At 35.1% G+C, this 24,066-nt stretch overlaps 1 protein-coding gene and 1 long non-coding RNA gene across 3 annotated transcripts in view; one reads left to right on the top strand and one right to left on the bottom strand.

The window, feature by feature from the left end:
* Positions 1 to 24,066, top strand: part of tsc22d1 (TSC22 domain family, member 1) — an 83,538-nt gene that overhangs the window by 11,379 nt on the left and 48,093 nt on the right. The window lies entirely within an intron of this gene.
* On the bottom strand, positions 10,050 to 16,048 carry LOC141376103 (uncharacterized). Of its 2 annotated transcripts, none has more exons than XR_012385269.1 (3): positions 15,603 to 16,048; positions 14,797 to 15,196; positions 10,050 to 13,647 (listed from the first exon to the last, which is right to left on the bottom strand). It is a non-coding gene; the product is annotated as an uncharacterized lncRNA (long non-coding RNA). The 2 variants fall into 2 exon arrangements; XR_012385268.1 differs by having other exon boundaries at positions 15,607 to 16,048.

Here is a 24,066-nt window from a genome sequence, read left to right as displayed (position 1 = left end):
TTTGTTTTATTTATATATTTTTTATTTATTGCTTACATTATTTTGACTGTTGTATTATTTGTATGTATTTATTTTTTTACTTTTCATTTCCTGCTTATTTTATTTATTTTTTTCTTATTTAAAATTGACTTTATTTATTTTTTTGCTTGTTTTGTTATTATTTTAATAGTTTACTTATTTTATTTGTACTTATTTACTTGCTTGCTTGATTATTTAAAGCATTTCTCTCTCTTTTTTTAATAAACAAGACATTTTTTTTTTTCAAGGATAGGTAATAATAATATGGGTTGAAATCACTCATTGGGTATAATGTAAATGTCAATTTAAATCTTAAGGCCAGCTTTCCCTTTAATGTGTTTTTTTGCCATATTATTACCCGGCATCAGAAGGGTCACTCTGCTGATGTAATCCAAGAACAGATCCTGTACTTTTGAAGGATTTTTTTTTTTTTTTTAAAGACGAGACTCTTTGTACACATGTCTCTCTCTCTTTTAGGATGATGTCATTTGGATTAGAACCTGTCTTTCCAAACCTGAGAGCAGAAAAGCACAGCAAAGTACTTTAGGGACTGAAAGCTAATAGGGGCAGAGACCTCATGAGCTCAGCTGAACTGGTTTCTCAAACACATTGACAACAGGCATTTGCGCTTACCTCGACTCTTTTTAGGTTTCAAATCTGCTAAACTTTCATATTGTTTCTGTAGGTGATAACAAATGCTTTGCTGCTGCTTACAATCGCCTGACAGATATTGTTTTATTAAATATTAAAGTTTAAAATAAATCTCACGTTAAAAACGGCATAATTGCATTTGCTAAAGCTAAGGATGGCCGATATATACGACTGTATCGATATTGGTTGATAAATGCTTTTTTTTATGTAATTATTATTGGTTGGATAACAAAATAAGGCCAATATCTTGCTGATAAATTATATTATTATATCCCCTATTTTAATGATTTCAAATTCTTTCTACCTGCCACTTTTTTATTATTTTAGCTGTGTTTTTATTTTGGTTAATGTTAGGTTGTTTGGTTGCTGTATGTATACAGATTTTTTTTTCGTCAGTCAGTAAATTATTGTATATACAAAATATATAGAAATGAAAGCATATAAATGAATAGCTGGTTAATATTAAGTTTAGAGATCAGTTAAGGTTTTAAAACCAGCAGCTCTTGCCCCTATATCAACCTGTGGTCTGTGTGGGTTCCTACCGCCCCAGTACAGTGAAGAGAACTCTATACTGGTCAGTGAGCACTGTCTTTCGGATGAGATGTTAAACTGAGGTCCTGACTCTCTGTGGTCGTGAAAAATCCCAGAATGTCCTTCGAAAAGAGTAAGAGTTTAACCCCGGCCTCCTGGCCAAATTTGCCCACTGGCCTTTGTCCTTCATAGCCTCCTAAGCATCCCCATATCATAATTGGCTTTATCACTCTGTCTTACCAATCAGCTGGTGTGTGGTGTGTGGTCTGGCGCAATATAGCTGCCGTCTTGTTATCCAGGTGGATGCTGCACACTGGTGGTGGATGAGGAGATTCCCCCCAATATGTAAAGCGCTTTGGGTGTCTAGAAAAACGCTATAAAAATGTAAGGAATTATTATTATTATTGATGTTATTATTATTAAAACAAAATCAGGTTTGTTCAAACTACTCATTTAAAATGAGCTGAGTTTTTTAGTGACAACGTAATTGTTTTATCTTCAGTCTACTTAAATAAAAACTAATAACTTAATTCCTTCATGTTGTCCCAACACAAATCGATTTCTTTACAGTGTGTTTATTTACTTTTGCAAATGTGTGTAAATATTCATTCAGTTTTTATCTAAATTTCAGTAACATTATTGAATAAAATGCAAATGTTTTAATAAATTATGTACAATACTATTTGTAAATATATATTATATGAGAGACAGTTGTAGCTTTGTTTACCAAACAACAACTTGGATTTTGAATGTATTTTTTGTTTTGTTATTTTTAAGTTTTAATTTTATGCGTTAGTTGGCAGATGCTATTTTGATAAAGAATACCTAAACTTTTAAAATCATTTTGTACAAATAGAGGAAATGGCAAAAAAGATTCTGTCAAAAAATGCCATATTAGTGCATCCCTAGCTAAAACTGTAATGTTTGTTTACCAAGTAACTGATTCTAATTGTATTTTGATTGTATTTTTGTTTGTTGTTTTTTTTTTTTAATTTAATACATTGTGCTGTTTTAACATAGAATAACAAAAAAAAATTATAATAATTCTCCATCTCCTAAACTTTTAAAACATTTCGTACAAATGCACAGATTTTTATTTATTCATTTTTTTCTACAAAACTGTGCGCCGAAATTACAAGAAATTCAGCAGACTCTTTCTGGAGTCTGAATCTATAGAGTTATTTCTCAAAAAATGCCCTGTTGGGGTATCCCTAGCTAAAACTGCATAATGTTTACCAAGTAACTGGTTCTTTTAGGATTTTGATTGTATTTATTTTTTTATTCAATGCATTAGTTGATGATGCTTTTTTGACAGAATAATAAACAAAGAAATTAATAAACCATCTTCTCCTACAATTTTAAAATAATTTCGTACAAATCCACTGTTTTTTGTTTGTTCTTACTTTTTTTTTTCTACAAAATTGTGCACCAAAATTGCAACAAAAAAGCCATCAGATTCTTTCTAGAGTCTGACTCTAAAGAGTTGTCTGCCAAAAAATTCTTAGTTTGCCAAGCAGCTGGTTCTAATTGTTTAATTTTAATTTGTATGTTAGGTTGCGCTTTTTAATATTTTTTTCATGCGATAGTTGACCATGCTATTTTGCTATTTTCAGAATCATAATTAGATAAAAATCTTTTTCATCTCTCACACTTTAAAAATCATTCTGAATAATTCCACAGATTTTTATTTATTTATTTTTATTACAAAATCGTGCGCTGAAATGGCAAAAAAAAATTAAAGAGTTATCTTTCAAAAAATACCATATCAGTGCATCCCTAGCTAAAACTGTGCAATGTTTCTTTATCCAGTTCGGCTGTGTTCATTTGCCCAGGCAAAATCTCATCTGGACAGTCGGCTGCTACGCAACACATTCACATGTAAACATTTCATTATTTTTAAAGCCTCTACAACAAAGCATAAAGTGAATGGCCAGGGCGTAGCAACACATTTTATTACTTAAAAAGCATATTTGCCAAGTGGATATTTTCATCTGGCCCATTTAGCCAGCTCTATTTAAGTGCTCTCTGAACAGCAGAATGGAGACCAAGCAAAACAACCTCCTGGCTGTTGCATTGTCTTGTTTTAGTGGACAATTAACACCCTTCTTTGATCTGCCGTGTACAATGATTGCGGTGCATGGCCTCCCTAATTTTATTTTCATTGCTTTAATAATGTTTGTTCAGCCATGAGAGGAATTAGCCGTTTACATTCAGAAATCCCCAGGGATGAATATCATTTTATTCTTCTCTTGAGCAGATCTGTGTTTTTGCATGCATGAGGCATTTGCATAATCATGCCACAGGCTTTTTTGTGTGTTTGTTTGCTTTTTGTTGTTATCAGAAATTATTCTGAAATAAACTAAATTAATAAACAATGATTTAAAAGCCATTTTTGTTTTATTGTATGGACAATATAAAAGTCTGTTCTTTCATATTATGCTCTGTAATTTTTGTGGTGTCTCAGAATACATTGTAATGCTTTTCAAAATGTATTTTAGTGTAATATAGTATATACCATTGAGGATGCAGACAGAAACATAAACAATAGTGAAAGCAGTCTTTAGTGTTTACGTTTTATTTAGCGCTAGCGAGACATGGATTGATGGATTGATGGATGGATGGATGGATGGATGGTTGGATGGATATATATGGATGGATATATAGATGGATGGCCATATGGATTGATAGATAGCGATGTATGGATGGATATATAGTTATGGGTATATAGAAATGGATATATTGATAGATAGAGATGGATGGATGCATATATAGATGGATGTATGGATGGTTGGATAGACAGATATATAGATGGATGGATAGATGGATTTACAGTTAGATGAATGGATAGATAGATAGATAAATTATATAGATGGATTGATATATGGATGGATAGATGGATGGATGGTTAGATATGGATAGATCGATAGATAGAGATGGATGAAGATATATATATATATATATATATATATATATATATATATATATATATATATATATATATATATATATATATATATATATATGTGTAGATATGGATGGATGAATAGATATGGATAGAGATGGATAGAAATTGATCTAGATGGATGGATGATAAATGGATGGATGGATGAATAAATTGATAGATGGGTATAGATACGAATATATATAAATACGAATATATAATATATATTATATATAAAATACACAAAGACACACACACACACACACACACACACACACACACACACACACACACACACACACACAATTAAAATCAGAATTTTTAGTCCTGTTTATTTTTTTGCCCCAAAATTTTTCAACACAAGCATGGATAAAACCCACACGAACACGAGGAGAACATGCAAACTCCACACAGAAATGCCAACTGGCCCAGCCGAGGCTCGAACCAGCGACCTTCTTGCTGTGAGGCCATTGTGCTGCCCACCTATTTTATTAATATTTTTGTTTTATATTTCCACATTTCTAATCAAATATTTGCCTTGCAAACGTAAACTCAAATAACAACATCATGAGAAAGCTGCAGTGTTTATATTTAGCATTTTATTAAGTGATTTCTTTATTTTTTTTACATTTTATTTTATTTTATTTTTTTATGAATATTTATTTTATATTTCTACATTTTTAATCAATCGTTTGCTCTAAAGTTCTAAATAAATAAGAAATTTATTCACATGACAGAGTAAATTTCTAAGTACATACCAAAAAATGTAAAAAAATAAATAGTCTTTTACATGTAGTCAGTATACATGAAACTAAATTTACAGAAATTCTACTATAACGTGATATGTACCATTATCAGGATACAAGGTGACTTTTTATGTAATATTACGTGGTTGGAACATCATCCAACCCTAATTGTGATGCATTTAGTTTTCCAATCTTCAGTGCTCTTTTAATGTGAAAAGTAATGATAAATGTGAAGCTTGTTTGTTTTTTAGTTATAGGTCAAGCCTGTGTCACCTGATTAATAGAAACCCAGATATCTGCTGTGAAATGAAAGCGCACCCCAGCCCTGGTGGTTTATTTATGCCTGAGCTACAGCCTGTAGACAGTTTGATCCATTCCTATTTTGGCTTTCTAAGAGCAGTCGGCACGTGAGTCAGCAGAGTTTGGAAAGCTGCCTCTCGCTGTGGTTTTTTTCAGTGCGGGCAGGAAATCTCGCGTGCAGCCTTGAGCAAGTGCCCATGCCGCACTCTTGCTCTGTTAAACATGTACAATGAGATTTCCTCTTCTTGTATCACCAGCCTGGACGGAGTGAAATGAGGTCACTGTGGAAAACATGGCGGCCGCTGCACAACACAAGTTTCCTCGGCTCTTTTTAATTGGACAATGTCTGATTCAAATAGGATTTATTCCTCTCTGATAAATGCGGAGCTGTCTTTTCAGCTGACAGTTATTTGGTTGCGTTTTATTGCTTAACATGACTGTATTAATGGCCTGTCAAGTGAACCGTTGATCATCTTTGACAGCTGGAAATTTTACCCACCATGCACCTTGTTTGCTCCCTGAGGGATTGCTCCATCTGTGCAGTGTCTTATCTCCACTTCCTCCTCATCCCTGCTGCAAACGCCATGTGTGCCACAGATTATCTGCCAGTCAAGTTCTCACCTCTGCACAATTCTGAACTCCTAATGCCAGATAACAAGCAAACAGCTTGTGCTTGCACATAAATTAATAATCTCTGCAATCCACAGCCACCTGAGTCTTGATCATCCCACATTTGCTTGTCGTTCACCAATGTTTTTTATTAGGCTTGTTGAAAATAGTTACATTCTTCATTTGTCTTCATTTTGATAAAAAAAACAACTATTTTGTTTTTGTTTTTATTGTTTGTATCCTGAAACTTTTACATCTGTGTTCCATCTCCACTTTAAAAGGTCAGGGAACCTTACACTTTTTTTATGTATAGTATTTTTAAGTGGGTTACTCATCAATGAAGTCAACATTAGCACTTGTTCACTTTAATTGTAGGGAATAACTCACTAATTTTGAGCTTTTATCCCCTATTTTCGTCTTCCTGGTTTGAAATAAATTTTAAGTGCCGTCATTTTTGTTAATGTAGCAGTTTTGTTGAGTTCTACGACGAGGTGCCTTTTTTTTGATCATTAACTAACTTCATTCGACTAGGCATGGGCTGTTATATTCTGGCGGTATGATAACCTTGAATAAAAATATCACGGTTTTACGGTATTGTGATTACTGCTTTAAGATATGTTCCTTTTAAATGCCTGGATAAAAAAAAAAACTAAAATTTTTTTTTTAGTGTTTTCAACACAATATATTTTATTTTGAGAAACATTTTAAATATTTTGGAAGAGTAAACATGTCAGGCTTGTGCTGTCTTTGTTTCAAAAACAATGTTTTTTTTGTTTCTAACAAATAAATAAATACTTACACCTTAGGAAAGGTCTGACTGTTTTAAAACCTTGACTTTTTAAACCATGGTATACCTTAAACGGTTATCGTCCCATGCCAACATCCGACACAACCAGCAATTTGGTTTGCATTAAGCCAACTGATTTTGCTAGCTATTTATTTTCAAGATCTAAGGTGAACTGTCTTATTGTAGTATGAAAATAAATGTCACGGAAAATAGCATTCAAACTCACATTGGTAGCGTTTTACACCGAATGTTGCACATAATCAGTAACTGAGGAGATTTTGTCATGGTAGTTTATGCTGTTGTTTTTTTTTTTTTGCGGGTCATGGGAATGGAATCTCGTTCTAAAATAGAAATTTCGTGTGTCGCTGTAACAGATGGTTACGACTCAAACTCAACATCAAAAATATACCTTTTTTCATGTGTTTTGGTAGCGTTTGGTTGCGAGTTAAGCCTAGTTCACACTACAGGATTTTAAACATCAGCAGATCGCTGTGCCGTTCACACTACATGACTTGACTTTGTGTCTTTTAATCTCTGTGGTGTTCACACTAATCAACACTCTGTGAATGCTCCACAATAGGGGGGTCACACACTACATGATTTGACAACAACTCATTCCCCATCAGCTCATTCAAGCTACCAAACCACAGCCAATGAAATTTTGAGGGAGGAGTCGTCAGAAAAAGCTGAACACTATTGGCTGCTTGTGTGCTGATGACATCACTGACAGCGTTTCAAGCTTTGGAGAAAGCATTTAAAAACATCGTCAAATCAACTGATTTATCAGCGGATTAATCACTCATCTGCAAGGTTCCAGTGGATAGATACACAGAGAGTTTTTAATTTTTGTAATTGTATAACTCTTTGAAATAAAACTAACATTTATAACACCCTGCCGTTTTCTAACTATCAGTGTATTTCTTTCTGACATTGTTATTATTTTTATTACAAAACAGTAAAGAACTGAGCATTTCTGCCTTAAATTACCATATTGGTCAAAATGACTGCATGCATGTCTGATACTTTTCACTGTGACTTTAAATATGTGTGCATTTTCTTGCCTAGCAACTTCCTGCTAACATAAACAAAACTTTCTGATGGCAAAAACATCAATTTACTTCAGATATCTTTCAAAACAGCATATTATGTGCTGTGAAATAGCTCCTGTTTGAAAATGAAAATGAAAGCCAAGACCTTTAAGTGTTTTAGTATCTTAACTACATATTTATAGGCTGTATTACCAAAAAAAGATTATATTTTTAGGGTAATGGTGTCATTAAATATGATGCCAGACATTCAAAGCTTAATTTTAATATCTCAATAATAGCTTTAAATGTAAATCTGTTGTGACAGTAAAGAGTTTTATATGAGAACTTAAAATCCTCTAGTGTGAACTAGGCATTAGGAAACTGTGAGTTTCTCATCCTATGAGAAGATCAGCTTCTGAACAATTAAGTCAAGCTGTAAGACCATGCACTAATAAACTTTCCAAACTCGTTTAAGTTGCATTAACCTTTTGACTGCCCCTCTATAGTTTATATAGTTATAGTTTTTAATTTTTTTTTTTTTATAAATAAATTAAATTAGTCTTACACTTCATATTTTTGATTTATTATAGTATATGTATTAAGTCTGGTGCTTTTACCATAAACCAACTGTCAAACCATTTGGTAGAGGCTGATGTCTTAGAAATTATGTGATGTTGAAAAAAATCTATTGAGTGTTAAGTAGCAACATTAGGAGTTGAGAAATGCAATCCAAACTTTTTTTTTCTTGGTGGTGTAGTTAAAGAGTTAAAAATAGATGAGTAGGAGACAAACAAACTAGTAATTGAGATAGGCTACTACTGAAAAAAGGAGGGTTTCACGACCCTTTACACAATGAATAAAAATGCAATTATGGGGTCTACTGTCATCTAGTTGTTGATTTAGTTGAACTCAGTGGTTGATGTTGTTGTTGTTGGCTGGGTTGCTTCATATCTGAGTTCCTGGTGATGATACTTGAAAATTAAACTCATTTCCAAGTTATTTAGAATTGAAGAAATTCAAACTAGGCTGTTTTGGCTCTTATTGCAGAGAAACCCATTGCTGTAGCTGCCTTGGCAAAGTTGAACTTATCTCAGTTTTTTTTCACTCTACTACTGTTGAAAATAAAATACCAGTGTAAAATGAACGTACATGACGATACTTGACATTTTTGTAATCTTATGCTTAGGAAAAAAGTAATTCTGTAAGCATAGCTCAAAAGCTAGCAATTAACTCCTGAGAGAAGCATCTTGCTAATAAATGCACCATACATATTATGCTTTTACTCGGTTATAATTCACCTAAAACTGAAAATGCCTTCAGCATTTACTCACTCTTTACTTGTTCCAAACCTTTATCTTCTGTTGAACACAAAAGAAGATATATTTGAGAAAACAATAAAGGATTTATTTTTCCCACTGTGGAAGTCAATAGTTGCTGGTTTCCAGCTTTTTTTCTCAAAATATCTTATTTAATGTTAAAAAAAAATAACTCATACTGCTTTAGAACCTCTTAAGGGTGAGTAAATAATATGTAAATTTAAATTTTTGGGTGAACTTTCCTTTTAATCTCAACCATCTTTAGTGTTTAATATGTTTGAGTAAATCCGCAACACAAACGAGTTTTTATAACTGGCACGATTTAAGTTATTTAAAATATATTGGTGTAGATGCTTAATTGTAGCATTAAAGTTTATAACTTGTCTTTTAATGTTTATTTTAAAATAATTGCATTGGATCGATGCGCATTAGGTTTTATTTGTTACTAATTATTATTATGTAACACTTTTGTAATGTATGAAATGGCAATATTCCCTGAGTAACTTTACAGTATTAATTGAGTTTATTTATATATAACAAATTCCCATATTTGGCCAAATTTATGTACAGTCAAAGTGAATCATGATCAAAAATAAACAACAAACTATTTCAAAAACAACAAAAAATGTCATTATTCAGCCCTATGTCTTATTAGCCCCATTTACACATATGGACCTTTCCGGAAAATTACCAGCAATTTTCCGGAAAGGTCCGTATGTGTGAACAGGACCTTTTTGAAAATACAGATAAATTTGTTCGTAGACGGAAGATTGCCGCATAGAGCGCGTGCACGTCTAGAACGTGCTGATGTGAGACGTCAACTTTAGCCAATCAGAACAGTCAGGGGCATTCACGTCCGCACGGTTTATGAAAATAAAAGCCTTTGAATTTTTTTTCCACACACATTTAGCTGCTAGTTGTAAGTCAGACAATGTTTATTTGTTTCTTTCTAATGACAACTGTGTAAATAATTATCGATAAGATGCTAATGATAAGCCGTTGTTTGTTTACCTTCAAGCTCTGCTTCCTTCAGTTGCTTGACTTGTCGCGTGTGCCCGTGAAGGAGTGAGCGCCAGCACACACACACATTATGTACATCTTGACGTGCGAAAGTGTTTCTCTATATGATTTCATCAAAGTTGTTTACAATACTTATCCATCCACAAAGTTTGTAATGTAGTCAAATGTTTACAAATACAAGCGCAGCCGTTTAGAGCTCATTTCTGGTTAATGATGTCAGAATTTACCGCTATTGTGTGAAAGGGGCTATTAAGTATTCTCAATTTGATTTGAACCTCTCCGAAGGTAAAGTTTGATTTGGTGATGGTGCAATTTACCGTCCTTCTCCTGACACTTTGGCCAGAGTAATACCCTTCTCTTATGTGAGGAGGCTGAATGAGTGCCGCCCTCTGTATTTAGCATACAGCATGCCGCTGTGAGCCATTAGCACTGAGTCATTGTTTCAGCCACACTGCCAGTGTCGCCTGGCCGCCGGCCATCTCGCTCTTTCTGTTTAGAGCAGACCCCCGTTCACTTGCCCATCTCTGTCCTTTGCACCGGTCGGCTCTCTCGTCTGAGCTGCCACTGAGCTGCTATAGCAACCGGTTGCCCAAACCCCCCCGCCACATCATAGCCCATCTACAGCCAATTGTGTCTTCATCACTCTCGCTGGCTCTGGAGAAACGACTACCATTCAGCAAAGGGCTACGAGTTCTCGCTTTAAAACCATGCCACGCTTCTTTATGCTGGAAATCTGATTGAAAGGACATTACAATTATTGTTTGCTTAGTCGTTTGCGGATTAGCTGTGGAATGCATGCAAATTTATGCTTAGCCTTAGTTTGGCGCCGGGCAGAATGTAGCGCTGTGCTCTGTCATGGTTGTTTTCAAGGAAGTATGAATAAAGAACAGATCCCTACAGAGGCTTCTTGGTCACTTTCTCATCCAGGGATCTTTAAGGACATGTCTGTTTTTGGGACTCAATCATTATCGCTCAGCTCTAGAGGTAATTGGCAAAATGTTGGTAAAGCAGTACAGTTATTAACACATATTATTAAAAAAAGAGTGTTTTTAAAAACAAATTTGGATGCAAACAACACTTCAATTTTGCACTTCAGTCCCAAAAAAAGGAATTAATTGACTGTCTCTTACTGATCTCAATAGAACTTGTGCTTAGGGATTGCTTCTTTCTGAAACAAACCACAACACTAGTTTAATATTAGAACTGGGTTTTGTAATTGAATAACCTTAAATTAAAAACTATATATCTATGACACCCTGATTTTTCCTAAATATGTAAATTCATTTCCTACTTTATTTTACTAAAATGACAAAACGCAAAAGAAGTTCTAAAATTTCTATCTAGAATTACCATAGTTGACAACATGCATTTCAGCATCTGCAGCTTATTTCTTTGCCTTTAAATATGTGTGCCTCTGTTCCTTAGCAACTTCCTGCTAACAAAATCATAACTTTCTGATAGCAGAAACATAACTTTACTTTAAACATGTCCTTTAAAACAACATACTCAGTGCCGTGAAAAAACCTTGCTCTTCAGTTTGCTGGAGTAACGGGTAACTCAAACATTTATAGACCGTTTTATTAAAAATATTGTATTTTAATCTAATTACTCCATGAAATAATATGATAGAGGTTCAACATTTAATTCTAATGTCTCAGACTTTTGAATGTAAATGTGATGTAATATGATGTTAATTATGACAATGATCAGAAAAGCTGTTATGGCCATTCTAGTAGTTATAGAATTCTGGTAGTTCCAGTGTTAATTTGATGAAACCACGCTAAAATTCAGCAACAACACTGATGGAGCATTTTAAAGGCACGATTCATCAGCGGATAGCTTTTATGTCAGCTTATAGACAAACCAGCTTAATGACATGACTTTGAAACACTTAGTTAACAGCAGTGAGTTTGGTGAACTGATGACCTTAATAGCCATTCACAGTCATTTCTATTGAGCGCGGTTATTCAAATTCCAGTACCAATCGCTATCGAATTCCAGTATCGTGACAACCATAATGCCTATCGGGGATATTGTGGCAAATGCTTGTCCTGTTCTAATGATCTAATGATGAGTAATCTAATGATAGTGATAAACCCTAATTATATATCTGCAGCTTTCTCTCAGGAGTCAACATCTTTTTTTAAACTCCTTAACATTAAAAATGTATTAAAATTATCAATATCAGTGCTTTTTGAAAGTTTTATCAGGAATATGTTTTTGGCCATATCACCCAGCTCTATATATAGATGATGGATATATGCAGATATAGACAGTTATTTTCCTGAATGCTACCAAACATGCCGGGTTCTTGGCTTTAATCTTTTTAGCATTCAGCGCAACATTTTGGCAAACATACATGCTCACACACAAGCAATGCCAGTCAAAAAACACGGTCATCTTATTGCTGTTTATGTTTGAGGTATTAGCGTTCTTGGCAACACTGTCAAATTCAGATACCAAGTTAAAAATACTTTGTAATTGTACAGTATTGCTTTTCTGTTTAATTTGAGTACAATTTTCTCTCAACATCAGGAGTCAGTAGTGTTTCAATATTTATATTTACTTGCTGCCTCAGGCAATACTATCACAGAGAGTCATGACTTTGATTTACGTCTCATCCTAAAGACAGTGCTCACTGACATTATAGTGTCCCCTTCACTATACTGTGGCATTAGAACTCACACTGACCCCAGGTTGAGCACCCCCTGCTTTCTGAGTTTTCTCATGTGATCTATCATCCAGGTGCTAACCATGCTCAACTCTGCTTGGCTTCAGTGTGCAACCAGTCTTGGATATGGCAGGGTAGTCAGTGGGCAGTGACATTGTTGGAAACCATAACCATGCGCTTGTGTTCTCAGACAAGCTCCTACTCCTGCTGCACTGTCCCATGGGCCCTCGGGCCATCTGTGTTAGTAAAACAAGTCTCAAATAAAGACTTTTCAGGATCCTTAAACAAATTAGGGAAGCTATTGTGGATGTTTTTTTTTTTCAGTTCTGTTCTAGGTGAAAGAAATATGATTGGTCAAAATCAGAATTGTGTGGAGCTTCTTTTAGGCGACTTAAAGTTTGTTAATTGCATACATGTTAGCATTATATTGTAATCTTTTGACTTTTTGATTAATTTTGGACTGGAAATCGTTTATAAATCGTGTCTCAGATTATCTTTTAGTATTTCTGATATACTGTATAATAGCCAATACATATTGTGAATTTCGTTTTACTTTTTGATTTCACCTATGTTACTAAATATGATTCTTTGATGTCTGAAAATGCAGAAAACATGGAGCGGATTGTGGGATCCTCTCAAAAAAGAAATAAAAATGGATGTATGATTGTAAAACATTAGTAAATGAATAATTAAGAAGTAGTTCTGTACAACTTATCAAATTGTGACATGAAGTGCTTTTTCTGAGTTTCAAACTGAAAGAAACCATTTAGTTTTGAGGTCTACACATTCTGCGCTGCTTTTACAAACCTGTTGTGCAAGTTGGTTTACTGGTCAAAGTGCTGGTTGACAAGTCATAAACAGCAAAATGCTGATGAAGTGACTGTTTTATTAAAAAAAATCCTGTCATATCATGCACACATGGAAACTCAGCATCTCCAGAACAGCTTGTCAAAATAAAAGTTTTTTGTTAAATTTTATTAAAATTTTAAATAAATAGTTTTTGGTTTGGTTTAATTTGAGATTTTTGAGCTCCATTCTATAGGGTTCTTAATTTCAATTGTGTTAAATCTTTTATATATAGTTGCTAAATTATTTCAATTAAATAGACATGCTTTTAGATTACTAAAATACATTTTAAATATGTGTATCAAAAGCTACTTGTGGCTGAATAGCTGCTAAGACTTTGAATTGAAATGGAATATTGAGTAGGGGGTGGGGCTTTTTTGCGAGGGGATGTGCTTAAGAATATTGTGACTGAAATGGAGAAGGACCGTCACTCTAAACACAGAAGAAAGTGTTTAAACTTTGATTAAAAACAACCCCCTTTTTCAGTGTATTAACAGATTAATTCTTCACTTAAAGAATAACAATGTGCTCTAGTAAAATAAACTGACATTTTTTTTGATTTCTCATTGAATTCATTTGATTTGATTGACATGGAAATCACGATTACCCTGGACAAACCATATGCATTTGTTTAAATAGCAGACTTGCTCATTTTCAACAGCAGTCTAAGAGAGGCTTGACATATAGAACTTTTTCCTAGAACGTAAAATTGCCCATTATGCTTTGCGTGTATGCGCAAGGAGAATGTTAAATGGCCATGACACCCCCCACTTTTGGTTCAGGTCTACCTCAGAATATTTTCAAAAGATGCATCATAATGGGCATGGAGCTCCGCGAGCAAAGGGCAAGAAGGAGGGGAGCGAACAACTGTCAGTTAGCTCACAAAAGGAGACACAAAACCGTGAGGAGACCTATGATTTTATAGTTTATAAACTTAAAATGCAAAGAAATAAACAGTAATTTAATGCCATGCTAAATTTGTTATTCGTAATTTCATACACAACCACAATTTATATCATTTTAAAGATAATTGTGTTCATATAAACACTAAATGAGGACTTTTCCCTCAATCCTCGGGTCTGAATCATAGGTCTGAATGCAGACTCAGTGCAGCAGGTCTCTTGCCCTGTCTATTTTAACCATTAGCCCTGCTGGTAATCTATATGATTTAGGCAAATACAGCAGCACAGCGATGTGTCTAAATGTGAACGAACTCCTGATAAAAGACAACGTCCACCATTCTCCAATTCTTGTACTGGTCTCCAGGCGAAAATGCTTGCTGGACACTTACAGCTTTGCTGTATTGGCCCTGACAGCATTGCGGGGAAAAACATGGAACACGGAAACAAACATATCCGACCTTTCATGAACGACTAAATAATGTGTGCCATGGGTCCGTGGACGTGGTCTCATTTAGTCATCAAGGTAGGATCTCACAGCTCGGCACTGGCAGGTCTGTTTCTTGGTTTCGGAAAGCACATGTAGTGATGAATAATTAAGAAGCAGGCTCTTCTCATAGAATAAGAAAAACTCTGATATGAACAATGAAAACACAACGTGTCATCTTTGCACATGCAGTTTGTGCGACGTCGCTGATTTTGATCCTGCCCCAAAAATATTTTTAAACCCGTAAGCTGAAATTAGCTGACAAAAGCTTAAAATTATCCAGTTTTCTCCACAATTAAAGCTAACATGTGCTAACATTGTCTTAACTGATGCTCAACACACAAATCTGTTAACGTCTCAAAAAAAAGTACTCGGTTTTCTTGAACTTTTAAGAACTTCCGGTCGGCAGCTGATGTGCATAAACAGTCACATTTGGACAGCTTTGAAACTGTAGTATTAATCTATTTTATTTGCTTTTAACATCTTTGAACTAATACTGATGTCGATTAGCACCACCTCCTGTACTAGTCATTTAAAAAAAAAAATGTGATCCAATGGGATGGAAAACAACTGCTGTGAGGCATTTTCCCCTCGTTGTCAGACGGAATCTTGTGCCGTTTGAATGGAGACTTGTTATTATCACTAAAGTCAGCATTCTCTTTTTCTTTTAAACATAACCAGCCCAAACAAATGTAATTCACCAAAATGGTGGACACACACACACACACACACACACACACACACACACACACACACACACAGCCTGTACTGTCCCACTAACACATTGATTAAGGGTCACAAAGTGAAAATAAAGTGGCGTTTTGAAATGACAGAAAAACACATACCCTAGTAAATACTACACAACACAAACTAAGTCAATGAAACGGCTCCTAATTAAGGCTGATTTATACTTCTGCGGCTTTGCTGACAAGCACGTCTCAAAAAATGTAACTACTTGTCGCAACAACGTGTAGCGCAAGCTCTGTGATTGGTCTGCTTGGTAGCGCTAACGAGTGTGGGTGGGACCGAGAGCAAGTCCGTTGGAGCGAGTGTTTACAAGTGTTGAGTCCCATGAAGGAACTTTAGATGGAAAGTTTTGTTTTGTGTTTACCCTATGATTAAAGTTGTTGCGCTTCCGCCGGTTCCTGCCTCAAAATGAGCAAGTTTGAACCACTTGTACATTTAAAGAAGCATTCAGAAAAAAAAAAAAAAAAACACCAGTGAAGAAACTCGACACACAGGCACATAAACGCCTCACTGCCACATCGTTTCGAAAGTGTTGTTACAGCAACGCGCAAGGCATACCGATGACTTGACACAGAAGTATAAACCAGACTTTAGCATCAACATGCAAATCAGCCAGCAGAGTGTCAGTAATGGACTTTTATTGTAAATTTTTTAAATTGCATGTAGACTTGGATACCTGTTTCATGCCAGTAATCTGGTTGCTCTATAATGCAGTGGAGTTTGTGTGTGTGTGTGTGTGTGTGTGTGTGTGTGTGTGTGTGTGTGTGTGTGTGTGTGTGTGTGTGTGTGTGTGTGTGTGTGTGTGTGTGTGTGTGTGTGTGTGAGAAACATGAGCTAAGAGAACGTTTTTCTCTTGCGCTTAAACCACATCTAACAGATTATAACGGCTTTAACACACCTTTCAAAGTTGTGTGTCACAAAAATACTCCGCAATCCACTCAAAACTAGGGGTGTCACGATTTCGATTTTTAATCAATATCGATTGAAATTTATGCTCAATTTCGATTATCGAATCCAAAAATTGAATCGTCGATGCTGCCACGCCCCCATGTGACGTCAGCTTGGCTTGCCAAGCGGGAAAATAACAGGCTTGTTGAAGTGCTTGTTAAACTGCAGAAGCAGGAGACCCGTCGACAGAACTTAAATCCTCTCCTCTTTCAATGAAGTCGCCGGTTTGTAAGCATTTTGGATTTCCAGTGAGTTATGTTGACAACGTTCGTGTTGTCGACAAAAAAAACACAGTTTTGCAAGCTCTGCTATGTACGTTATTACGTACGGTTCGACCGATAGACAACAACGGCATAGCGATCCTCCGCCTGCCCCCGTTGCAAATCCACTCATGAAAAGTAAACACTCAGGCCTTGTTTACACTGTCTGATACTGTTGGCTGGTTCCTGTTGGTTGTGCATCTTTTTTACCGACGCCATTATAACGCCACAGATCACTGCCTATTCACGAGTTCCGCAGAAAAAGTGATTGACAGGTGGTAATTATGTGTGTATGTTGCCTTTATTCATTTACTGTATGATTTGTTTATGGGTTAAACAAAGACCATCCAGGTCAGGTAGTTTAAACGGTAGGCTACAAATAATTAATTTGTCATTAATTAATTAGTTATTCATAATCGAAAATGAATCGAATCGTGCCTTTAGAATTGAAAATGTAATCGAATCGAGGATTTGGAGGATCGTGACACCCTTACTCAAAACGCTACTGAAACCTATTTTCAGATTGCAAATTAACTATTGTAAATGCTGTAAACGGAAGTTCTAAACATTCTTACGGAATACGCTGGTCGCTATGGCACCCTCCATGCAGCATTCAAGAAAAAGGTCTATAAAAATAATAAAAACAAAACGCCTTTAAACAACCCCCCCCAAAAAAAAAAAAAGAAGTGTCATTTAGTAAATAATAAAACAGAATTTAAAAAAGAAAAAAGTTTTTTCATAGCTCCTAATTTTTACAGTAAGGTGGCAGGACAGTGTTCTACAATCTGCACATGCTGACATTGCAACCATCTCCTTCCTCTCTGATGGCCCCGGATGACAGGGGTTTTGTGTCTTAACTTGTTTGGCAGTGAAGCGCCAGGAGCTCTCTGACTGCGCTGGGTTTGGCTCTCGTAAATTAGAGCCACGTCCCCTCAGGCAACCCACCCACATGCATCAAGAATCCTGCCTTTTCACATACTGCAAACCTGAAGCGCTGTGTACACAGCCTTTATTAGACCAGACACAAACGCAGACTTCTGAAGGAGTCTTGTACAGCGTTAATCCGACATTCACTGTGTCTACAACAGATTTTGAGCACGAATACACAAAGACGAGCCAAAGACATACTTCTGCCCCATTTGCTCACTCTCAGGTTTTTATTCTGTATGCATTTTTTTAACATAAAGGACAATATTTGGAAGACAATCAGCAAGCAAACAGATCTCGACACACATTTACTGTCATAGTTGGAAAAAAAATCTGTAGCGGTAAATGAGTGCTGAGATCTGTTTGGGTACTGACATTCTTCCAGATATTTTCCCTTGTGTTAAGCAGATCAAACTAATTTATACAGGACTAAAAAAGAAAGCTGAGGGTGAGTAAATAAGGGCAGAATTTTCATTTTTGGGTGAACTATCCTTTTAAAGTCCATGACGCTCTTGCTTCTACTTAAGGCTTGAGTTAGTTTTTCTTTATTATTTTTTAAATAATTTATCAATTTGCTCATTTATTCATTCATTCATCCATTAATTTATTAATTCTTTCATTATTTGCAAATAGAGAAGGTTGCCTGGTAATGTTCATAGAATATGAATATCTAATACAGGGCTCGAAATTAACTTTTTTACTTGGTAGCACCGGTGCTCCCAACTTCAAATATTTAGGAGCACCAAAATAAATTTAGGAGCATCAGAAAAAATTAAGGAGCATCCACCAAAAATGATTGAGCACCGCTGCAAATTGTTTTTTAAGGGATTTATTGTATTTTAAAACAACGTCAATAGGACTGACAAAAACCAGAAAAAACGATCTAACTAATGCTGCGAAGACATTGATATTTGTGTGCAATAATTCCAAAATGAATGTCTAATAATTATAGAATATTAATGATGATGAAAATGACAATAATAGTAAGAATGAATTACATTTCTCATTATGATACTGCCTTGAATGTGCATGAATGTAGGTTATCTGCTATAAAAAGTCTGTTACTTTATGAAAAATAATTGTATAGTTTGCATCAAAAAAAAATGAAGCATTGCAGTAAGAAATATTTATTTTGTACTGCTGTTTTTATATGCATGTCAATTTAATAAATAATATTTCTGCTCCAAAACAAACAAAAGATTATAATAAATCATTCAATTCAATGATGAAAGCTGCAAAGCAGTCATCAGTAAATAAATAAAAAAATAAAAATAATATACACCTCAAAAAAGAATAGACAAAAGAAAGAAAGTAAAGTCTCACTTCTATCACTCTTTAGAAGTTTTGGTTTCAGTTTGTGTCAATTTAAAGGTTCAGTCTGAGCTGATCTTCATGTTTCTGTGTTAGTGGAAAAGCTGGCGAGTCAGCCGACCCAATTTATGAGCAGGCAGCGCACGATTCTTGCAATGACCACCGGCGGAATACCGCTGTTTGTTATGAGACGCAGTTTCAGTGTAAATTTAGTAAAGGCGAGCTTCTTTGGCAATGATATGTACAGTATTAGATTTGACTTTTAGCGGACATTTGCGCTGAACACGCAGTGAATGCAACGCATGGAGATTCGGGCGCCTACTCCATGAAGCGCGTACTCGATTGATCTCAGCTGGCGGATCATTATTCACCACGTGACGTGTCATAATCGCTCTCATCTGCACCTCAATTTTAGGTGGGGTTTGCAAACCTGTGTGCTTTAAGGTTTTACTCTTCTGCCGTTTGCATTTACCGTGGTCATAAAAGCTCCTTCCCTGTCATCTGACAGCGGAATACCTTGAGTGATTGACAGCTAATATGAACCAATATAGCGGCAGTGAAGAGCGATTCAGCATGTTTTTACAAAAAATCAAGACAGGTCGCACTACAACTATTATCAGCAGTCGCACTAATGCGCCCAAATATATTATGAGGTCGCATAGATTAATTTTCGGGCGCATATGCGACCAAAATGGTCGCAATTTCGAGCCCTGTAATATTCTAAAATGTTTTATTTTGTACTTTCATTTTATTTATGATTTTGAATTGCATTATGGGGTCTTGATCTTTAATCCAACAACTTTTGATGTTGAAAAGCTAGAAAAGGTGACTTCTATTGAATTTTTATTTTTTTATGGCCTATAGTGGTATATTGTCTCGGTTGGTGTTGTAAATTATGATAGAAATACCTGGTAATAAACCGCCTGTGCCTTTTTCTGTTATTTTAAGGAGTAATTTATTTTTATTTTATTTCTTTTATACAATATATTGTTTCAAACTTTCAAAATGTCAATAAAGGCCACGCTACAGAGCATTTTCAATACCAAAAATCAACGTATAATGCAAATCAAAAGTGTAAATAAACCAAAAAATGTTCGTTGACAGATAATTAACAGTGTCTTATCCAGTTGCTCTACTGTTGACAGGTGTTTTGTTGTCTGCAGCACCACACATGGTGGAGCTGATGCAGAGATTACTCTTTATATTGGAATCTGTCATCATGGTTTTTTGTTGACTATTTGCTTCTAAAGCTCTTAATGGCTGTGGTTATCATCTAGGCTTTGGTGAAGCTGATGCTTTGAATTACTGGTTAAATTGCACTGTATTTGAAGCCCTCAGTGCTGAAATGGACTGAAATAGCTGCTGTGAGAGTATGTGTCCTGGTGGATCAGGTAGGCTGTGTGTAATCACTGTGAATAGTAGAGTAAATAGTGTAAAACATCACTTTTCTTGTGTGTAGATCTTGTTTAAGATTGACTTCTGCTCAGATAGAATGGTGTGCAACAGAATGAGGGTCAATCTGAAATGAATGCATAGCAAATTACAAACAATATTATTTAGCAAAGATGATACATAATATATATATATATATATATATATATATATATATATATATATATATATATATATATATATATATATATATATATTTTTTTTTTTTTTAATGTATCATCTTTGCTAAATAATATTGTTTGTAATTTGCTATGCATTCATTTCAGATTATATATATATATATATATATATATATATATATATATATATATATATATATATATATATATATATATATACTTTTTAAACTTTATTATCAGATGTATCAAAATAAATAAGATTAATATTGAAGACACAACAAAGTCTGTTCATTAAAATCAGGGGTTAGATTTTGTTTATTTTTTTAATGCGAGTTAAACATTTCATTGGCATGTAAATGTTTGTGTAATGGATCTAATGAACTGACAACAATGTTTTTCCCATCTGTTTATGGTTACTTAAGACATAACCGTCTGTCTACATGACATCTTTACATAATTGTGAACGTATTTGACCATTCGAGAGCAAAGATAAACTAATTCAGTTAAGCATTCTGTCTAGAGAGATTTCTGGCTTTTCTGTTGGCATAAATACATTGTTGACTTTTCCCACCAACAGCTTATTGCAACCTTTTTTTTTTTATTCTTTTTTTTTTATAAAGCATGAAGTATGTCCTACTTTTTATTTTTCCCCGTCATTTGTCTATATGAATACATATTATATATAGCAATGTAGCCTATACATCAACGATAGACATTTAATATTATTGCTGTTGACAAACCCTACTTCAAATGAAGCCTTGGTCTAGTCTAATCTGATCTAGTCAAGGCCTGTTTCGATAATTACCATATTGACTTATTGTCTAGTTTTCGGTGATTGAGTAATTGCTGCCTGTTTTGGATAAAAATGTCACCAATAGGGATGTCAGTTTCCACAAAATCTCAAAATCAGTCGTTATTTAAATGACCAATCAATTAATTGATTCGTCCATAACATTAGTGATGCAACATGCATGCACAAGTGGCACATTGTCACCTGGATGACAGTATTGTGTATTTTGTGTGTGTTGTGTTTTTCTATTAGCATTTTTTTTTGCTTAACTTGCAGTGCATTTGAGCTCTCAGCCACTATGGAAAACCAATATTTGCGCCATATTTTTGTGATTTGGTAAAGGATTATGTCATTTAATTATTATTAAACTCATGCGTGCCCACTTAAAATCTCCCACCAATCCTGCTCTACGTGGTCTGCATGGAAATCACGTGTACCTCGAAACTGAACACCTCAATGACGCCCATGTTTAATTGACCATCAAAAAGGTGCTGATTTAAAAGGAATATTTTAAATTAATTAATTAATTGATCCGTTGTTTCTATCCCTAATAAAATCTATAGAAACAGTTGAGCATCCTTACTAAATACTGGTAGTTGCAAAGTAATTGTAGCTTCTAGCAACTCTACAGTATTGTGTTTTAGGCCACTTTCAATGGTGATCAAATGTTTTGCAGGAATTTTTTTATTTCAGTACCGTTTTTGTACCGAACCGGCTATTTTTGATAATAATAGTTAATATACTTTTCTAGTATCAGTGGCATAAATTGATTTTAATATGAGTTTAATAGTGATACAATACAAAATATGCATAAACTGCGATACACTGTTACCGAATAAATTCCAGTATGCACATTTAAAAAGCCGTGTGGTTTTCATTGAGTGTTGACATCGTCTTCTGAGACACAAGTTTATAATTCTTTATACAAGAAAAAGACTGAGATGCAGAAAAATCTACCTTCTGCCACTTTTCCAAATGATCAACTAGAAGTCAAGTTATAATGTGTTGCTCTTACAACTGGAATGGACGTCAAGACTTTTGTCAGATCGTGTAAATCTTTTACACCATATTACAGTTGTGCAGAATTTTTTATTTTTTTTGCTTATTTGTTTATCGTTTTTTAAAGACAATAATTCCACATAAAGACGTTCTCCAGCAGCCCTAAATCTACAAATTAATGTGCAATTGGACATGAATTGGGTTTATAGCCTCAAGTTATTTTGTTTACAGGCCACACACACTCTCAAGTGTGTCGGGCCTTCTCAGAGGAGCATGAACACACTGAAGGCCATGGATCCAGTGACAGCCATGCAGTATTGATGGAGAACTTTCCTTTAAGCCCACACACACAGGCCTTTCATTGAGTAATGCGAGAGCGTGTGTGAATAAGAGAGAGTGAGTCGGACGCACACACGTGATGGGGTCTGCTCTCACATTTCTCTCACTTGTGTTTCCTCACTCGAGTGTATGTGTGCCACAAGCAGCACTCAATGACAATAGACAGAACTGTCCAGTTCTTCCCTGTACCATTAAACAAGCTCATATCATGAGCTTTTATGCAAAACCGTCAGCTCCTTCCCCATTGGTGGTTCATGATGGGAGCAGGCTTGTGATTTAAGCCCACAGTCTTGCAAGTCAGCATAGAAGGTGCCGGTGGATGTTTTAATGACTGTGTTGATGGCTTTTGGCCCTACTGACTGATCGACCCCTGTGGCTGTTCTGATGAATCACCATGTCCTCAGCTGTCAATGCTTTACTGTGCTGGACACTTATATAGGTTTTAGTTTTCATCTACGTATCTGTTCTGCCGTTATTTTTAGCTGCGTATAAACCATATGCAACATACTGTTAGAGATATTTTTTATTTTAACTTTTTTTTTTTTTTTTTCCATGGGAGTCGGTTGCTCTAACAAGGAGGCTAAAGACTATGGCCTCTACTGTCTGTCAGAAGAGCATCTTTAGAGGTCAGAGGAATGAGGATTACCTACATAGCACTTTGCTAGCTGGACCCCATTACACTCAACCCCTAAACCTCACTTCCAATTTTGACGAGCCCCCATGTGTAACCCACTGGTCTTACTGCACCCAACCTGGTCTGAGCTGGGATCGAACCACTTAGCACTTAGGCTTGCGCGGTTTACCGGTACTTCGTTTGCACCGCGATTCTCTAACAAAAAAAATAGTGACGGTGCCACCGTAGTTTGTGAACAGTAGTAGCGTCATTAACTGTTCTACAATATGCAAGTCACAAAAATGCTCAACATTTGTGCCAGAAAATAATCAATAGACCAATTTTAATATTGCAATAACAACAAAATAGTTACAGTATACAATAAAGCTGAGAAAGCATTTAAGAGAATTTAAGAGAGCACTGCAAGTTAGAGGAGTTAGTTACCCCCAAAAAGCTAAATTCCAATACCTTGAGACCTTCGTTCATTTTCAGAACACAATTAAAAATATTTTCAATCAAATTCGGGATGTCCTCTATAGATAGCGACAGTTGTAAAATGTTCAGAGTGCAGAAAATAGGACTAATAATTTTGTCAAAACATTCCATGTGACTTCAATGATTCAACGGTTATCATACAAAGATGCAAGAGCACTTTTTGTTTTGACATAATTTAAGTGTATGTACTGTGTATATTTATAATGTGTTATAAAA

This window comes from Danio rerio, chromosome 9 (genome assembly GCF_049306965.1).
Source record: "Danio rerio strain Tuebingen ecotype United States chromosome 9, GRCz12tu, whole genome shotgun sequence".
NCBI classification, from domain to species: Eukaryota; Metazoa; Chordata; class Actinopteri; order Cypriniformes; family Danionidae; genus Danio; species Danio rerio.
This window is presented reverse-complemented; position numbering and strand designations above follow the sequence as displayed.